The 19,546-nt window shown below is 37.6% G+C and overlaps 1 protein-coding gene across 3 annotated transcripts in view; it reads right to left on the bottom strand.

Moving 5' to 3' along the window:
• LARP4B (La ribonucleoprotein 4B) overlaps positions 1–19,546 on the bottom strand; it is a 259,367-nt gene that overhangs the window by 208,571 nt on the left and 31,250 nt on the right. The window lies entirely within an intron of this gene.

Here is a 19,546-nt window from a genome sequence, read left to right as displayed (position 1 = left end):
GATTGTGGCCTGGGAGGTATGGATGTGGTTCAAGAAGAATTGTTGATAGACCTGGTAGTTGAAAAGAAGATATGTTGGAATAAATAAAATAAATAAAAGTGAACAGGGCTGTATTGACAGAACTTCAAGACAGGGAAATTGATAGCAAGCCTATTGAGGACAGGTACTATCTTTTGTTTCTTTTTTGTATTCCCAGGGCTGAGTACATGTCTGGCATAAATAATAGGTACTTAGTAAATGTGGATTGATTGGTTGTGTTCAATCTTGATAGTTTGAGATGAAGCAACAGAAGTATGGAATTCCTCCTATGGGATTAACATATTATGCCAGCTCACTGAAATGGAGGAAGTAGGTTATGGACATGGAAATTATGATTTAATCATGCAGTGAACAGTGATGAAGAACCAGTTCCTTCATCTGAAATGAGGTGGTAGGGAAGTCCAGGAGGAATGCCTACAGTTATTTAACCAAAAATTTTTAAAGCCCTACTTTGTGAAAGGTGCTGACCTGGGAATGCAATGACAGAAATAATAATCTCCACCTTCTCACATTTTACTGAGATAATACAATGTGCACACAAACAAATGACATATAAAATAAGGAGTGAAGGGGGCAAAGAAAAGTTCAGATGAAATATTTTAGGGAATTCTGAGGATAAAGTGGTAGCTCAGAACTGCTGGGAGTGTGGAAAACTAGAAGCTGGCATCTGGTCTGAGTCTCCAAGAAGATAAGACTTGTTAAATATGGAGAAGAGAAGCCTAGCAATCAAAGCAAAAGGAAATGTCTTATGTGAGTGCATGCATGGAGGTGGGAGATGAAAAGTTTTAATTGCCTAGTTTATCTTCCACATGGAAGTCTTGTAAAAAAAAAAATCTGGAAAGTTAGGTTGGAGCCTTTAATGTGAAGCTAGCAAATCTGTACTTTAATCCAGATTTTATCCTTGTATTTATAGGAAGCAAGTGAAATTTTTTGACTAACATGGTCAGATCTAGACCTGGTCAGCTCATGGATTGTATTTTAAAGACATTTTGGCTATTGTGCGAAGGATGGATTGGAGAGGTGAGATAAAGGAGCGGGGGGGGGGGGGGGGGGGGGGGGGCTATGGATTCTGAATGGCAGAGCAAAACATACTATGTTCACTTTTTAAAACTTCTTTTATATTTTTTCTTTCACATGTTTTCTCCCTTAACTCTAGTTCTTCTTTCATAGCTTGACAAATATATTAGATGTAATTTTACATTTACAATCTATATCAGATTGTTGCTATAGGGAGAGGGGTGGGATGGGAGGATGGTGGAAAAATGTGGAACTCAAAAACTTGCAAAAGGATGAAGGTTGAAAACTATCTTTGCACGTAATTAGACAATAAATAAATAAGGGGGGGGAGAAAAAGAGAATAGATCATGCAAGAGTTGATGAGGGCCTCTAATAGGCAGGAGTGTGAGAAATTGAAAAGCAGTATTGAATAGAACACTGATCATTGGGTTCGGTGTCAAGTAAGTTCCAAGCTTGCTAGCTTTTGTGATAGGAGTAAAGCACTGGATATGGAGTCAGAGGACCAGGATTCAAATTTGAGTACTGCTATTTGTACAACCTTCATCCTTCTGCAAGCTTTTGAGTTAGTGTAACTGTAGGCAAAACCCAATTTCTGTAGGCTCCTCTGGTTGGGTTCTTCACCTGTAAAATGAGGAAGTTGGAATGTTTGATCCCTAGGACCCCTCCCAGCTATCAAATTATGATTCTTTACTACTTTAAGATCTCAAATCATTTAATTTCCCCAACCCTAGCTTTTCCTTCTGTGGAATGGAAGTAATACTTGGCAAAGTGAATCTGGAGTCAGGAAGACACTCATTTTCTTGAGTTCAAATTCACCCTCAGATCCTTCCTAGCTAGGTGACCCTGGGCAAGCCACTTCACCCTATTTGCCTCAGTTTCCTCATCTGTAAAATGAGCTAGAGAAGGAAGTGGCAAACCACTCCAGTATCTCTGCCAAGAAAATTCCAAATGGGGGGGGCATGAAGAGTCTGACACAAGTGTTAATATATGATTGCTAATGCTTGTCCTTTCTTCTCAAAGAAGACCAATGACATCATGAGGGTGCTGTCTTGATTTGGTGAGTAAACTGGACCATTTTTTCTATTTTTATTTATTTTATTCTAAACTTAAGAAATAAAATAAGCATTTTCATAACATAGAATAGAAAAAAGATGATGGCACAATTTACTATTCCTTTTAAGTATATAATAAAGTTATCATGTAACTTTTTTCCTTCTTTTCTTCCCTCTCCCCCACTCCAGAAATTTCTATCAGACATAAATATATATATAATATGTATATTATATATATATATATATAATCATTCTATACATGCTTCTATTTATCAATTCTTTCTTTGCATGCAGATAGCATCTTCTTTCATTGGTCCATCTAAGTTAATTTGGTTATTTAACCAACAGTTTAAAACAGTACTACTATTGCTAGATGTAATGTTCTATTGATTCTGCTAATTTTGTCTTCATTATTTCATGCAAGTCTTTCCATGAATTTCTAAGATCATTGAGCTCATCATTTCTTATAGCACAGTAATATTCCATTATGATCATATTCCACCATAACTTGTTTGACTATTCTCCAATTTCTGACATCCCTGCAATTTCTAGTTCTTTGCTGCTATAAATTTTTTAGAACATACAGATTCTTATCCTTTTTCCCTATTCATCTTTGGAAACAGACTTAATTAGTGATATTGAAATTTATAGGGAATTTAGTAATACTTTGAGCATAATTCTAGATTATTCTCCAAAATGGTTGGATTGATTCACAGTTCTACCAACAATGTTCCAATTTTTCCACATCCTCTCCAGTATTTGTCACTCTTTCCTTTCCAATCATTTTAGCCAATCTAATAGGTATAAAATGATATCTCAAGTTTGTTTTAATTTCCATTTCTCTAATCAATAATGATTTAGAGTATTTTTTCAAATGACTATAAATTATTTTGTTTTCTTTGTGGGAAAACTACCTATTCATTTCATTTCACCATTTTTCTATTGGGGAATGACTCATATTCTTATAGATTTGTCAAAGTCCTTCATATGTTTGAGATATAAGACCTTTATCTGAGAAATTCTATATTAAATTCTTCCCCCCCCCATTTTCTGGTTTCCTTCTAATCTTGGCTATATTTGTACAAAACTTTTTTTTTAATTTAATGCAATCAAAATTAAGCATTTTATATGTCTCTTACTGTTCTCTATCCTTAGTTTATTCATAAATTTTTTGCTTATCCACAAGTCTGATAAGTAATATGCTCTATGTTCTTCAATTTTTTTTTGTACTATCTCTCTCTATAGCTAGGTGATGTATACATTTTGACCTTATCTTGATAAATGATACAATATTATTGATTTATGCCCAATTTTTGCCAGACTGCTTTTCAGTTTTCCCAATAATTTTTATCAAAGAATGAATTCTTATCCCCAAAACTTAATCTTTACCCTTGTCATAGGTAAGGTTACTCTAATTTTCTATTGCAAATTTTGTGTTGGATTTAAGTGAGGCAGTTGCACAAAGTAGTCAGCCTATAAAGTCAAGATGACTGGCCATGGCTCTGGATGCAGTGTATGACCTTGACTTTTCAGGGTCTTTTCTAGGTCTCAGTTTGTCTGAGGCACACCCATTCAATATCTAAGAGTTGTTAAGATTTTAAACAAAAAAGGTCTAATTTACTATCATAAGAATATCATTTTGGGAAGGGGAGACACTCAAAGTTTCTGACCAAAACAGAAAACAATTGCTATTTGCATTCATTCTAAACCACCAATACCTAAATAATGAGGAATAGAGGAATAAGAAAAACAATTACCCATCTAACTCACCGAGTTGTTATATAGAGAGAACACATAAGTCTTAAAACATTATGTGTATCATGTGTGTAGAATTCACAGGATTTGATAACTGATTAGTAAGTAATTTTTTTGTGAAGTTATCAATCAATAATACTCAGGTATTCTGGTCTCCCTAGGTGGAGCGTGTCTGTAGTAAATAAAGTCTAAAGAGAACTAAAGTTGAATTGTGGACAAAACGAAAAAGAGATCTTTTCTCACCTGGATTTGTGGTATATGTGTTCACATCTTACATATACGTGCACACATATTACTCAAGTCATGACAGAACCCCTGCCTCCCAAGATCCTGAGTAAAAGACAAGAGCTTTAAGACTCTATCTGCTTAATAGAGGTCTTTTGGAGCTTAGATATTCAACTAGAGACCATTTGAGAAAAATCATCCCTGGGGTGTGTGGGTGGTGGGCATTGTTTCAGAGTGCAGGACAATTAGTTAAACCTGGTTGTGTAAATGGTGATAATGTCCTTAGAAGAGGGCCTCAGTGAGAGTAAATTTAAGTTGAGTGATTGCAAAATTCTAGGTCCACTGAGGGATTACAGGAGTTGGTCTTCACCCAGTGCCCCTGACTTCACCTTTGTCTGTTCATTAATTCTGGTTTTTTCATGGTTTCATTTTAAACATCCAGACAGGCCATCTATTCATGTCCGAGGCTATCCTCCATTGTGACAGTGAAGTCACTAGTTTCCACAAAAGGGCAATGAGTCTATTTGGCAGTTATCTATGACAGATGAACTCCACTGTTTTCCCCCTTCTCAGCTGCCTCTGTTTAGATAACTTTAAATGAACTATCCAGGACAGTCAAAGCAGTTAGAGACCCTCAGTAGAATGGTAGCTCTCCAAAGGGTAGATATTCATCTTCTGAGTTCCTCAGAAATTCTTAGAACTCTGTTTTGATGATGCTAAATAGGCAAATAGCTTTCCTCCAGGACTGAACTAGAGATATTTCTTCACAGAGGCACTTTTGAACATGACCCATTTGTCAATTGAGAACTTCCTGTATAGTTTATCAAGAAGTATTACCTATAGGCAGAAATTAAGTGATGAATTATAAGAACATTATAAGACATAATAAGTAAGTATCTATTTGGAACTATGTATGAAAACAATGTATGAGAGAGAGAGAGAGAGAGAGAGGATAATAGCAGTTTCCAACTAGGTTAGTTTGCTATGACTAGATCAGATAATCCCTCCACAAATTAATAATAGCTATAGCTAGCATTTATATTTTGCTTTAAGATTTGCTAAGTGTTTTACAAATACTGTCTCAGTTAAACCTCAGAACAAGCTTGGGAAGTAGGTATTTTTATTATTCACATTTCATAGATGAGGAAATTGAGGCACAAGAAGGTTAGGGTTGTAGTGATTGAGACTGGATCTGAATTTAGAATTTTTCTGACTCCAAGTCCAGGAGTCTATCCATGCACCACCTCGGCACCATGGAAGCTTCTTTATTAAGAAAATCGTGGTTGAGGGTCCATAAAATATTAGTATAATTGATAATCAACCTCTGGCTCTGGTAAAATCCCAATTTCCCAATTTGCTTCATCTGCCTGGTGGTTAAGTGATTCTCTGGACTTTTTTAAAATCACCAGTTAAGGATTATTATTTTTTTTTTTTAGGTTTTTGCAAGGCAAATGGGGTTAAGTGGCTTGGCCAAGGCCACACAGCTAGGTAATTATTAAGTGTCTGAGACAGAATTTGAAGCCAGGACTTCTGACTCTAGGGCTGGTGCTTTATCCACTGCGCCACCTAAGCCACCCCTCAAGGATTATTTTTGGTGAGATATAGCCAAAGAATCAAACGTAGACATAGATGATGCAAGGCAGCTCTGGTGTTAGAAAGACCAAAGTTCAAATCCTGGTTCTTTCATAAGGATGAGAGGCAGTGGGTAAGTCCATTGGTTTGCCCCAGGCAACTCTCTAAGATTTTTATAAGCTATGTGTTGTCTTTTCTGTCCTAGGAAATTCCCACACTCCAAGGTGTTGTGAGGTCTAAATGAGAGAAATGGATGAAAAGCACGCTGCCCATCTTAAAGAGTTATACGTTTCTCAGTTATCATCATTATTAATTCTAGTTAGGCAATGACTTCATTCTCTGAGCCTTGTGGGCAAGTACTCTTTTGCTGAGTTCAAACAATATTTATAGAGCAAAACAGAGGTGTGCTGGTAAATGGTTAACAGCTTGACTCTTGGTGGGGGGAGGGGATGGATGCAAAGATACTTTTCAGTTTAATGTGCATTACCATTTTCTCAAATCTAGACAATTAACAAAACAATAAATCAAATCCTGTTTATACACACACATACACTCACACAATTCCTAAAGTTTAAAATTCTTACACTAAAAATTTAACAAATGACTCTTGGTTAGGACTACTGGTTCCAGCCCACGCTGAACAAACCCACTTGTGAAATCAAAGGTTTGAACAAAAAACAAGGTCTACATAGAAAACACTTCATCTCGAGTAGCTTGCAAATCAAACCAATGCAAACTTTGCCTCTGCTTGGCTTTTGGGAAAGTTCAGGGACTGGAATCCCAAGAACAGTTACAGAAACTAAATAGTTCATTTCCATACTTCTTAACTTAGTCTGAATCAGGGGAAGGAAGGCTGTCCACCAAAGCTGATCACAAGACTACATTTTCCTCTTTGAGGCTGGCTATTCAACCCTGAGAAGTCCCATTCTCTAGTAGAAAGATAGTTCGAACCTTCTCTCGAGGCTTTGATGAGTGGACCTGGAAGGTGGCATCAATGGCCCCAGATATCTTTCTTTGGTGTAGGGGAAGTTAAAGGTAGAGGCACTGATGAGGTTCAGATGTGAGGCCCCACCTTTTGGGAGGGCTGACTACTGGCTGCTCAGCTGTGTATACTTCCGCAAGTTTCAGTCATGAGGAGAACCTATAGCTTGGACGCTAAATGGAATGAAACTAGAGTTATTTTTACAGGCAGTCTATGGGCAGTCCTTGGCAATAAACAAACACCTAATTTATAAATGACTCATACTTACAAAAGTCCACTTCACATTGCCAGGCTGTATCTGCCCCACCCCTCTCTGAGTCCCTGGCACTGCCATGGGAGCCTCTACAAATGATCCCAACGTGGAGAATTCCTGGATTCAGAATTGTAAGAAGGGAAGACTTTTTGAAAGCAGAGACAAGTTAAAAGAAGACATTCCCCAAATATTTTCCTCCCTCATAACAGAGAGTCTTCATTTCATTTTGTTTTATGGTTTTTTTGGTTGCTCTATCCTTCCAATCTTTGATCCAACGGGGGCAACATATTTCCCTGAGGGAACAAAGTACCCAAACAACAACCAATTACATCTGCGATGGTTAAGGGGCTAATTCCAGAATTCATTCACATAATGGTGTGAATTAATTCAATTAGATTGCTTTCCACTTTGCACTCAGCAGAAAACATTTTGCACTGAAGGAATGGACATCATGATTAAACCAAAGGGGATAGTAGTAATGTAAGAAAAGAACGTTCTGGGGTAGGATAGGAGTGGGTAGGGAGCTGAGGACAACATTATTCCTTCAATAGTCATTCAACTAAGTGAAAGCTAGTATGTGCAGGATTCTGTGAAAGGCTGACTGAAGCAAAAGCTCTAGCTCCAATGTGTCTTGCAGTTTAGTAAGGGAAATTAAACATATATGAAACTATAATACAAAGAAAGATATTTTTTTCCTAAGAGGCATAGAGTCTGCTAAGGGAGCTCAGAAAAGAGAGAGAGAGAGATTATTTCCAGATAGATCAGGGAATCAATCATTAGCCCTCTGGAGGCCTGACAGATGAACGTTGTACTCCAGCTAAGCTACTGGGGTGATGGAGACTAGGGAATTGGAATGTCCAAGGTCTTGTCCTTGGTTACTCAGGGCTTCTAGAGACATTGAGTCTGCAATGGCATTGCTCAGTCTGTGTGAGCAGAGATGAAAGGTATAAACAGGGTAAATCACTTCTATTCTTTCCATCTTCACAGCACCCCGTGGTCTCAGAGTAGAAGGGGAGCATGTGCAAAAGGATGCCAAAAAGTCAATGTAATGTAATGTCAACATTAGGCTTTAAACAGAAAAGGAGTAGGGAACTTTTTCTTCCTTTTTTTTCCCTCTTCGATGCACCAGATATCCTCTTGTGAGCCTTACTAGGACCCAAAGACTAGTACTCTTGGGACAGAATTCAACATCATAAAGAAACCTGGAACTTTACCATTTATAATCTTGTTCCTATGGGGAAATGGGCTCAGAGTACTAAACAATGGATTTTCAAGATTTTTTTTGTGGGGGGAGGGGAAGTATTTTGTAAATTGGATATTACTGAATCGCATTGATAATATAAGCAACTATTTTTAAAAAATAATTTAGTCTTCAAAGATAGTCTTCAAACAACCATTTTTTGGTAAGGTTTTGAGGTTCACATTTTTCTCCCTCCCTTCCCCCACCCCCAGAAAGCAATCTAATATAGGTTATCATGTATAACTATGTACAAGCAAGTATTTTAACTATTGCATCCTGCAATCTTACCTTTTCCCCCTCCCCCACTAAGTTGGAATTTAAGCTCAAACCGGTTCTCTGAGCCCTATTAAATTAAAAAAAAACCCAAATGTAACAAAAGTTGCATGGAGCACACACAGAACAACCAGGTATGACTCAGGGCTTGGAATCTCTGGGGAGGATGAGCCTCAGGCTTGTTCTAGCCTTGTCTGCCTTAGCCTTAAAGGGCTTGCACATGCAGATGACAAAGCAACTGTCTTATCTGCCATTGAGCAAGAGACTGATGAGTCACTGAACCTGTATAAAGGGAGGATCTCTATCTCTATCTCTGGCTCTGGCTTTCCCTTCTCACTGCTAGGATCACTCTGGACTGCTTCTAATAATGGGAAAGGCAGCTTTCCTATTCTGGTTGCCATTAACATGGCAGATAAAGGCCTTGTACTGCCCAAGTTAGCCTAGTCCTAGTTTGAGGTCTTCTGAGTTTGTTCTCCCCTGATCTTAGATAAGCTATTTTGTGAAGCTGAAAAATTTGGAGAACCTGGCTCCTTAGGGGGAGTCGGCTCTATGAAGGAAAGAATATAGGACAGTGATCTGAGTTCTTTTGACAGAAGGTGACCACCAGGCAGGAGAATGAACCCAACCCCTGACCTAACTTGCCAGGAAACATCTGCTATGGTGGGATAGTGCAGAACTGTGATGATATATGGAAAGCCTTATCTTACTCAAGTGCTTTATGGTGTGATGTTTATGATTCAACCTCCTGGAAGATTAATAGAGCTTATGTTGCCAATAGATTAAGTTTTGTCAATGCATATTTTGAATTGTTTGTGTCTTTTGATAATTCTCTTCCATGAAGGAAATAAATACCCATTTCACTCAACACTTACTAGCTATGTGATCTTGAGCATGTCACTAAACCCTGATTGCTTCACATCCAGAGTCATTTCTAGGCATCCTGATTTATATCTGGCTCTGAAGGAGAAAGTGAGGCTGGTGACTTAGCACAGAGGCCCCCTCACTCAAATCCAATTCGTGTGTTTGTCATGGCATCACCTCCCTGACATCATGATCTTCTTTGAGAACGAGGGATGGCCATCAATGTACATATTGAAAATTATACAATATTGGACATTGAGTATCTTGGACAAGTCACTTGACTGGCTTGGTTTCCTCAATTGTAAAATGGCTTCCAGTATTGTTGTGAAGATTAAATGAGTTGGAATGTGTCCCTGGTACATAGTAAGTTCTATAAAAATGCTAGCTATTATTATCTCCAACTTTGGGGAAGACCCTAATATGACCCCAAACCTCAACTTTTAATAAATTATCAGGTACCAATAGGGTTTAACAAGTCAAAGAATTCAAGAGAAGCTCTTTCATTAGAGTCTAGTAACAACCCCCTGCTCCCATCCCCCCACTTCCCCGTCCCTAGCCATACCTCCCTACATACTGAATCTAGTCCAGATACCATGGTTGGGGTCAGATCTGAATGAATTCTTTGTAGAAGAGTACAGTGGCCAAGCTTACTGGATGGTTTTTATTTTTAAGTTTTAATTAAATTAATTAATTAATTAAATTTTAATTTTAATTAATTCTTTATAGAAGAAGAGTACAGTGGCCAAGCTTACTGGATAGTTTTTATTTTTATATTTGATTTCAAAACTTCTCCAAGCACAGACATCAATAATATAATCAAAACGAACTCAAGACCTTAGTGTAAAAATCTATGCTAAGACTTTTAATTCTTTTTGCATAAACTCATCAATCCATGAAGTTGTTACTATTGTTTTGGATTCCAGTGACAGATACTCTAGGTCTAGGCATGCTTTCCTGCAGTGCTCTTTTAATTTAAGCATGGTATTGTTAACAGTAAACTGAAATAGTTTTATATTTTCACATTGTATACATGCTTTTAGATTTTTGCTCTTCCTGGGTAATTTCCCAACAAAATTTATAGGCATAGAAAATAAATTTGGAACTATTGTCTAACAAAGTTGCTACTCAAAGGTGCTAAAACATAGTTTCACTGTGGATCATCTCAATTCACCCTTTCTGCTACTTTGTTCTCCATCTGCAGGATGTGTAATATATGAAGAAGACCATTATAAAAAAAAATCAAGAAATTTTCTTGTCAATTCATGTTGATCTGCTTACTGAGGGAGGAGGGGGGCATCCCATCTAAATAGAAAAAAATGATAAAGGTTAGAAGTGATTTGTAGCTAAAAACTAGGAAAAATGAGTCTAGGAAATGAATTCTGAAGTCTTCATCTATTTATTATCCATCTATTTCCCTGTAGCTATGGAAGACATCCCCTGGAAACTTTAAAGGGTTCAGGCTTACTTAACGAGATAATATAGAAAAGAACAGTGCTACATAGGGTCTAATGAAAGACTAGCAAATTAGGAGACAGAGCAGACTAGGAGTCAGACTCTAATCCTGACTTTGCCAGTTACTACCCAAGAGACTTTATAGGCAAATCACTTCAACTTCTCTGGGACTCAGGTTAATCATCTGTAAAGGAGTGATTAATAATATCAATCCTGCCTTCCTACTAGGGTATTTGTAAGGATCAAATGAGATAAGGTATATATAAAAGTGGTTTGCTAGCTCTAAAGCACTATAAAACATGGATTATTATTGCAGATTTACTATAGATACAAAGACTTGATTCCAGAAGAAAAGTTGATCTGGGTAGTTATCCTGGGAAGGAACAATCCCTACTTGGAAGTATCTAATGGTGAAAAAAACGAATAGACTAGGGCTATCCCTAGAAATCAAGATTTCAAAATTCAAAAAAATCATCTCTTGTTATAACTCCATCAAAGTTCATGCTCTGAAATTTTTTTCAAACACTTGGGTAAATTCCAACAGCTAATTTCTTCAAAACATTTTCATTACACCTCTTATTTTCTGATACATTTGTTACCTCCCCCAACTACCTCCAATCTCTTTTATAATAAGTAAAACATCTCAGCTACTAGTTTCATATGGAAATAGTTGTGTGCTTAAATGGGGCTTGCTTTCAGGGGTTAACATACTTTAGTAAAAAAAAACATGAAAAATAATCCTTAGTCAGCAGGAGCAATAAAAATCACGCCATCACCTCCATTCATTAATATTTGAGTATGTGATGGAAGCATAAAACTAAGGGTTATTTCTGAACCACAGTTAATATACTATTCCAAAGGATAAAGCAAATACAATTAAAAGTAGATGAAAACCTAAACTAGAGAAGGTGAAATTTTAAAAACTCAGTAAGTACAAAGTCACAAGGCCAAGACCAACCACATTGCAGGGTGCTAAAAGAACTGGAGATATGAACAATGTGAACCATATCATTAGTGAGCCATCTCTGAAAAAACTGAAGTACCCTAAAACATAAAATAGGAAAATGTACTCCTGACTTTCCAAAAAGGAAAATGGGTAGATTGTTCAGACTGAACTTGTGAGTTTGACTTTGATTACTAACAAACTCCTGGAATTTCAGTACTTAATTAATGCTTGTTGATTGATCTGGTGTTTATGAGCAGGGAAAAGGAAAGTAATCATTCTTTTGTGAGCCAGTTTGTGTTCGGTGAAATCAAGCCATGCCAGAAAAACTTTATCTTCTTTTTGGGTAGGGTTACTAGACTGGTAGATCAGGGAAATATACTGGCATCTTTATCGTAACAAAATCTGATGATATCCTTGGGGACAAAACAGAGAGAATGTGGTCTAGACAGGTAGGTTTGGAGGTGATTAAATGACTAGAGCCAAACAGTAGTGTTTGATGGACCAATATCAACACACACACACACACACACACACACACATATGTATATATACATATACATATATGTATATATATACATACATATATATATGTGTATGTATATATATATATATATATATATATATATATATATATAGATAGAGAGAGAGAGAGAGAGAGAGAGAGAGAGGAGAGGAAGGGGCAGCTATGTCCCTGGCATTCTTTATCTGTGACAGAGGATGACATAAAAAAAAACATACTTATCAGAAAAAAAGACCTCTGATTTTGTAGAGAACAATTTCCATAGGAGTCAGCAGTGTGATTTGCCAACCTCAAAAAAAGCTAACACTGTCTTAGACTATATTAATAGAGTTACACCCTCCATAATAATGGGGGGAGGGGGAGGATCCTGTTAGATATTATAGGGAGAATACTTTTCTCTAGAGGATTGTGTACCCTTCTGGGGCCACATTTTAGGAAGGACATGGACAAGTTAGAGCTCAGTCAGAGGACAGTGACCTAACTGATGTTTGAAATCAGAGGCCATGCTAAATATCTGGTTGTGATTATTCTGCAATGGGTCAAATAGTCTTTTTACTAAAAATGTATTCTGAAACTTCTAGGTAGAAGGAGTTCCCAAGTAGATAAAAGTAGATAAAAACCAACCACAAGAAGGTTAAAAGCAGTCTTTAAAGTTATTTCTGGGGGTCTCAAAAACTCTCTGCCAAAGTCCTAAAATTGACTTTTATGCTTTTCTTGACCTAAGAGTTTACAGTTGGAATATGGATTAATTTACTCCAGACAAAGTTAACACAAATGGTCCCATCATTCCTTTTTTGCTTTTTTTAATTAGTTTTTTATTTGCAAGGCAATGGGTTTAAGTGACTTGCCATCATTCCTTTTTTCACTGCAATCTCATGTGATATTGTGAGTGTAAGGGGTAAACTCACACTGTCCAGCACTGCCAATATCATGACCCACAACATTTCCTCTGACCTGTGTCCACTAATAATATAGGCATCCAGGGTCACAAAACATCAATTTGGGCACAACAACCCACACCCTTATGTTATAGCAGAGTTGAAAGGGCCCCATTAAAATCGTATAAAGTATTTGTATAGGCCTGTTGCTGGCTATGACTCCCATTGCTTCCAGTTTGCCCACAGTTGACTGAGATCCACCTAGAACTACTTCTAGCCCCATGTGCCTGGTAGCTGGGACCCATTGAACCCAAACATTCCACAGTTTCTGGAATCCGGGTTCACACTACTGTCTCCAGGCTAGCTAAGTCTTGCAAACTAAGCTACCACTGTCCTTTATACTGTCTCACTGCAGGCCCTGCTACAGCTTGTCTGCAAGCTGGGTGTCACTTCCAAGGTTCCTGTCGCTCTGTTGGCAGTGCCATTGTTTCCAAGGCACCACTGTTTCCCTATTATTCTGCTGCTGTTGGCACTGCCATTGATAACAGTGGGATTATTTTACAGGTCAGGGCACCATTGCCTTCCCTATTATTTTATTTTTGCGGATGCTGTCCAAATGTCATTTCACTCATGACTACCTGGGCTGGTAGCTGAGGACCCAGGGACCGCTACTCTTTACTCTCTACAATCCTTTCAAAGGCAAGCCAGTGCACCAGATCCTTCCACCCATCATCAAGTATCTGGGTGAAGTTGTATAACTGGTATAATGGATTAGAGCCTGAGAGTTCAAACAAGGTCCTTGTACTAAATACATCTTCTGATACCTCCAAGGAGAAGCAGTTCCCAGGCAGCTAAAAAATAGTCCAGGAAGTCAAACAACAGATAAAATGTAACTGCAAGGAAGTTAGAAATAGCAATAAAGGAGGTTCTTTGGGGTCTCCAACACTTTCTATTAATGTCTTCAGAGCTAGCCACTCCTTAGGCTCTTCTTGCCCACACTGCCCACACCTAGATTCCCTAAGGACAAAGTTAACTCAAACTGCTCCAGGTGGGCACCACAACAGCAATACCAGTTAATGACGTGGGAATGTGTATATCTGTGAGTATGTGGGGCTCTTAACTTACACTTCCCCAGTTCCACCAATATCCTGGCCCAAAACATCACAGTAAGGACTCATGTAAAGTCCTAGTAATGTTTATCCTGAAGAAGTGAAGATTTAGGCAGGAAATGAGAGCTACTATCAAATACTTGAATACATGAGGAAGAAGGATTAGATTTGTTTTGCTAGATTTTTTTTTTTTACCTGAGGGTAAAATGTGTTGGAAATAATAAAGAGGTAGATTTCAGTTTGATATAAAGAAAATTTCTTAAAGTGACCCCAAAGTCAAACAGGTAATGAAGTAGTAACTTCATCAATGGAACTATTCAACTAGAGACTGTTAAGATGTTGGAAAGGCCTGTATGGCCTGGTGCAAGTGACCTCAGAGATTATTTTCTATTATTAGATTCTATGTGGTAAATATACATGTATATGTAATACAGATTTTAATTACATATAGATGTATATAACTTCTAAAAATAATTAAATATCATCCACTTTCATAAAAGAAGAGTACTGAGCCCAAAGGCAAATATTTTTGGGGGGAGTTTTTACAAGGCAAAGGGGTTAAGTGACTTGCCCAAGGTCAAACAGAGAGGTAATTATTAAGTGTCTGAGGTTGGATTTGAACTCGGGACCTCCTGACTCCAGGACTGGTGCTTATCCACTGTGCCACTTAATTGTTCCTCAAAGGCAAATTTTTAATTTATCAAAGCAATATTGGCTACTCTATAGCAAGGTAATATGACATATTGGAAGAACATTAGACTGTGATGAAACAGGACTCCCAGATTTTAGTCCTGCTCCTCCAACTAACTAACTAAGCACTTCACCTTACTTATGTCACTAAATCTCTCTGTTTTCTCAAAAATCAAGCAAGAATTTAAAGATAAAATGAATGTAATTTGGTTGAATGATTAGCAGGATTTAAGTTGAATCATAAAATAGGGCCATTTTTAATTTTGTCTTTGTTATTACTGGCTCCAGTTTGGTGACTAAGACCAGATTAATTATGTTGGGATGGAGGAAACATTGGGATCTAGTATCAAAAGTGGGAAGTGCAGCCAGAAGTGGAGGGAAATGGTGACTCTATGACCTGTTATGCAAACTCATGTAAGAAACTGAATGGATGAAAGACGCATAGGATATTAAGAATATGTTGAGGGTACAAGTAATTTGGAACTTGAAAAATAAAAATGGAGGCTTCAAAATCCATGAAGGAGCAAGAATAAGATAATGCAGGAACCTGGGATGCACAGAGTCTCCATCTGTTTTGGCTTCAGCCAAGGGAATGTTACAGATGGGAACTTTGAAACAGTTTGATGACAGATAGTGGAAGAGATGGAACAAAGTGATTTTAAAAATGGAGAAAGGAAAAAAATACTTCTGGCATGGGCACTTTCTATTATAAAGGTGACAAGAAGAGAAGAGCACAGAAGGACATGAAAAGATGATATGGGCATCTTCTGCAAGGGGAAGAGGACAGCAGGAAGATTCATTCACAAGAAGATTAGTGCTGAGAGTGTTACACAGAGAATGAGAACAGATGCCCATCTCTTGTGAGATTATCTGAGCAAGGTCCTCAGTTAATTCAAATGCATAAGCATACAACACATTTACTGTCATTTACCTCCTAGTGGATGGAGCAGCTAGACTTACAGCAAGACTGGAGTTCAGATCTCACCTCTAACTCTTACTAGGTATAGATCACATACAAATCATTTGTCCCTCTGATCCTTGGTTTCCCCATCTGTCAAATGGTGATATCTATTTGATCTTAGCCCAAAAAAGTCAAAAAGCATAAATATAATTAATACCTATTTGTTTACAGGTTTTTGTATAACTTTAAAGTGCTACAAAAATGTCACTTATTATTATTCAAATTTCTGGGAATGAGGAATTTAATGAAAGCTTTGAAACATGACAGAAACGGAACTTCTTTTGGATGTTATAGGTTACAAAAACGTTTGTATGTGTTTGTACATATAAGAATCAAGTGAGTCTCTATACCAAAAGAAATGAGACTATCAGGAAAACCTTGTAAGGATGGCATTGCCTGGGGGGCAAGACAAAAGAATCTGCTCATTGTCTTCCAGAATAAAATCATCTATTTGGAATGTCTTGTGAATTGAATATTTAAGGCAGTGGTCAAGGGTCTGCAATGCAAAAGTAAGGTGGAGTTTGAATTGGGGCATATATGTGTAAAGAAGAGCTCAGACAAGAGGAAGATGAGTCTAATCACTAGCTACATGGTTTTTATTTAGAGACAGAGTGAAGTATAGCAGGGGCCCAATAAGGACATGTAGGAAATGTGGTTTAAACAAAGCGTCCTTGTATGATGAAAAGTCAGAAATGTCAATTCAGGTGGCAGGCAAGGACTATGAAGTGTTTTCTATAAAAACAGGGCAGGAAGTAACCTTTGGAGAGTAAGAGCATGCCAACTACCCAAGATTCTGTAGGCTGTGACATCCAAAGGTTCCCCAAATCAATCACAAAAACATTTATCAAACCCCTAATATGTGCTAGTAGTTACTATTGTGCCAGCTACTGGTGATGTAAAGACAATGAATGAACCAAGCCCTAGAAGGGGAAAACGAAGCAGCTTCATTGAACTAGGGAGGATCAGATTCCCTCTATCAATTATGAAGAGCAAAAGCTCTTATACTTCCAGATTTTTACCTGAGGTGCTGAGACTACCTCAAGGTCACACAACCAGTATGCTGCAGAGGAGTAACTGGAACCCAGCTCTTTCTGAAGCAGCCTCATTCTACATTATCCCATGTCATCCCTGATAAGAGAGGGGACAAACTGCAAAACGATACTTCAAAGAGAAATTCGAAAAATAATGATGGATTTCAGGTGGTGAAAAAAAGAAAAAGGAAACAAGAATCCAAAAAAAGAGATGAGCCAAGAAAACAAGGGAGAAAATCAGTTTTATGAATCATCAAGGCATATTAGACCTGCTTCAGTGGAAATAATCTGCAATGAGTACCACAGGGGAGGAAAGAAAAGAGTGGAGGAACGTTTAGGTAAACCAAAGAAGGAAAAAGTCCAAAAATGAGGAAACATTTAGGTAAGCTGAGGAAGAGAAAGTTCAAAGATGAGGAATTCAACAAATCTAAAATAGAAAGTTCCCCAAAAGATAAATAAGAAGTAGAACTTCAGGTAAGAAGAGTAATTTTGATATGAGACAAGTGACAAGAGAGAAAAAAATAACCTAATGGGTATAATAAGTAAACAACAAAACCTGTGTCTTTGGTATAAAAGATGTTCTATAAAACATAATTGAAAATGAAAATTACATGTAAATAACATTAGAAGTTTATGTTAGCAAGAAGGAGCCAGGTCTTCCCTTCAGTTGGGAGCATTGCAGAAAAGATTAGGGCTCTGACTTAATTATTTAAAGGATAATCAAGTGGGAAAGAGATTAACTGCTGGACTCTAGAGGCAAGATTTCAGTGATAGCTCTCACACAATTAGTAGCAGTGTGACCTTGGGCAAGTCTTTTAATACCTCTGAGTCTTAGTTTATTCATCTATAAAACAGATATTTTATTTTATTTTTTTCAGTTTTTTGCAAGGCAAATGGGGTTAAGTGGCTTGCCCAAGGCCACACAGCTAGGTAATTATTAAATGTCTGAGACTGGATTTGAACCCAGGTACTCCTGACTCCAAGGCCAGTGCTTTATCCACTATGCCACCTAGCCGCCCCGATATTTTATTTTTGCTACCAATCTCATGGTATGGTGAGGAACACACGGCTATAAAGTGACATATAAGTCACTTATTGTTCTTATTAAATAAGATTGTTTAGAATTTAGAGTGAGGCAGATTTCAGGTCAATTTTTGAGGGGGGAAAAACTTCCAAATAACCAGTTGTCCAGCAATAAAATGGATATGAACTATACTTCTCAAGTGTGAAGGTTTCATAGGTTTTTTCCTTCAGTATTTATGAAAATGGTTGATACATCAAATAGACAAATTTCTGAAAATCTCCACTGTAATTCTGAGGAGCCCTAAGACTTTTTGCATGCAGCTGAAGGCCAGTTCTTATCTAGATGTTTTATAACAGAATGTTATATGAATATGCAAAGTGTGACTGTTAGTCTGAAGATTGGAAGTCCTCCTAAAGGTTTTTTTTTTTTAAGATTTTTCAAGGCAATAAGGTTAAGTGGCTTGCCCAGGGCCACACAGCTAGGTAATTATTAAGTGTCTGAGGTCAGATTTGAACCCAGGTACTCCTGACTCCAAGGCCGGTGCTTTATCCAATAGGCCACCTAGCCACCCCCTCCTAAAGGTCTGATTCTTCATCTTGCTATCAAAGAAACCCAGTCTGGATCTGAAGGCTGTAAGTCACTGAGTCTAGGGAAAGTCAGAGAGTAGAAGCCCTCAGTCCCACTACCACTCTCTTATCTATACCCTTAGCCCTTGGTCTCTACACTTCCACTTGCCTTCAGTACCACCAGTCTGAACTCCATACTACTAAATGACAGAATTGCAGAATTGTAAAGGTCCTCAGTGGTCTTCTAACCCAACCTGTAAAAGACTGGGCATTAGTTATCCAGGGTAATGAGGATATAGAATTACTTAATTTTACTGGAAAAGACTCCTCTCTGTTATACCTGACAAGTAGTCATACACCCTCTGCTCAAAGATCTTCAATGAGGAAAATCCCATATCCTCCCAAAGTAGTGTCTTCTACACTTGAGTAGTTAAAATCTTTAGAAAGATTTCCCAGGCATTATCTAATATGCTTTTTGCAAATTTTACCCACTACTCTTGGTTCTGCTCTCTTTGGCCAAAGAAAACAAACCCATTAGACAGTCCTTCAACCACAAGAAGATAATTATCCTGCCCCCTCTAGATTCTCTTGGATAAATTATCTCTATTTCATTCCACTGATCCTCATTTGGAATGAATTTGCAACCCCTCACCCTCCTGAAAGCCTTTCTCTGGACACTCTCCAATTTAATATCTTATTGAAAATGTGACACCCAGAAAAGTAGTCAATGCTCTATCACAGGAACTGGATTGCCAGTTTTGGTCAGTTATCTTAATAATCCCAGTTTTTTCTTTCCTCTTGGACACTCAGACATAGAACACATAAAGCTATGCTTCCCTGTACCTCTTTGGAATTTACCAAAGGGAAAATCTGGGACTTGATGGAGAGCCTTTCTGTTTGGTTGCTTTAAAAATATGAAAAAAATTAGCCGCTAAAGCTCTATATATCCAAATGCTATCACTCTTATTGTTATTAGCAACTGAAAGCTTTCACCCAAGTCAGTGTGCTTTTTCAATAAAATACTTTCTAAGCCAGGCAACATTAACCTCAGTTGCATGCCTTTATTGTTGGCCAGCACTGGTTACTTTTATTTACTTACC

Source organism: Macrotis lagotis, chromosome 7, assembly GCF_037893015.1.
Source record: "Macrotis lagotis isolate mMagLag1 chromosome 7, bilby.v1.9.chrom.fasta, whole genome shotgun sequence".
Classification (NCBI taxonomy): Eukaryota; Metazoa; Chordata; class Mammalia; order Peramelemorphia; family Peramelidae; genus Macrotis; species Macrotis lagotis.
Note: the sequence above shows the minus strand (reverse complement) of the source record. Positions and strands in the feature narration are given on the sequence as shown.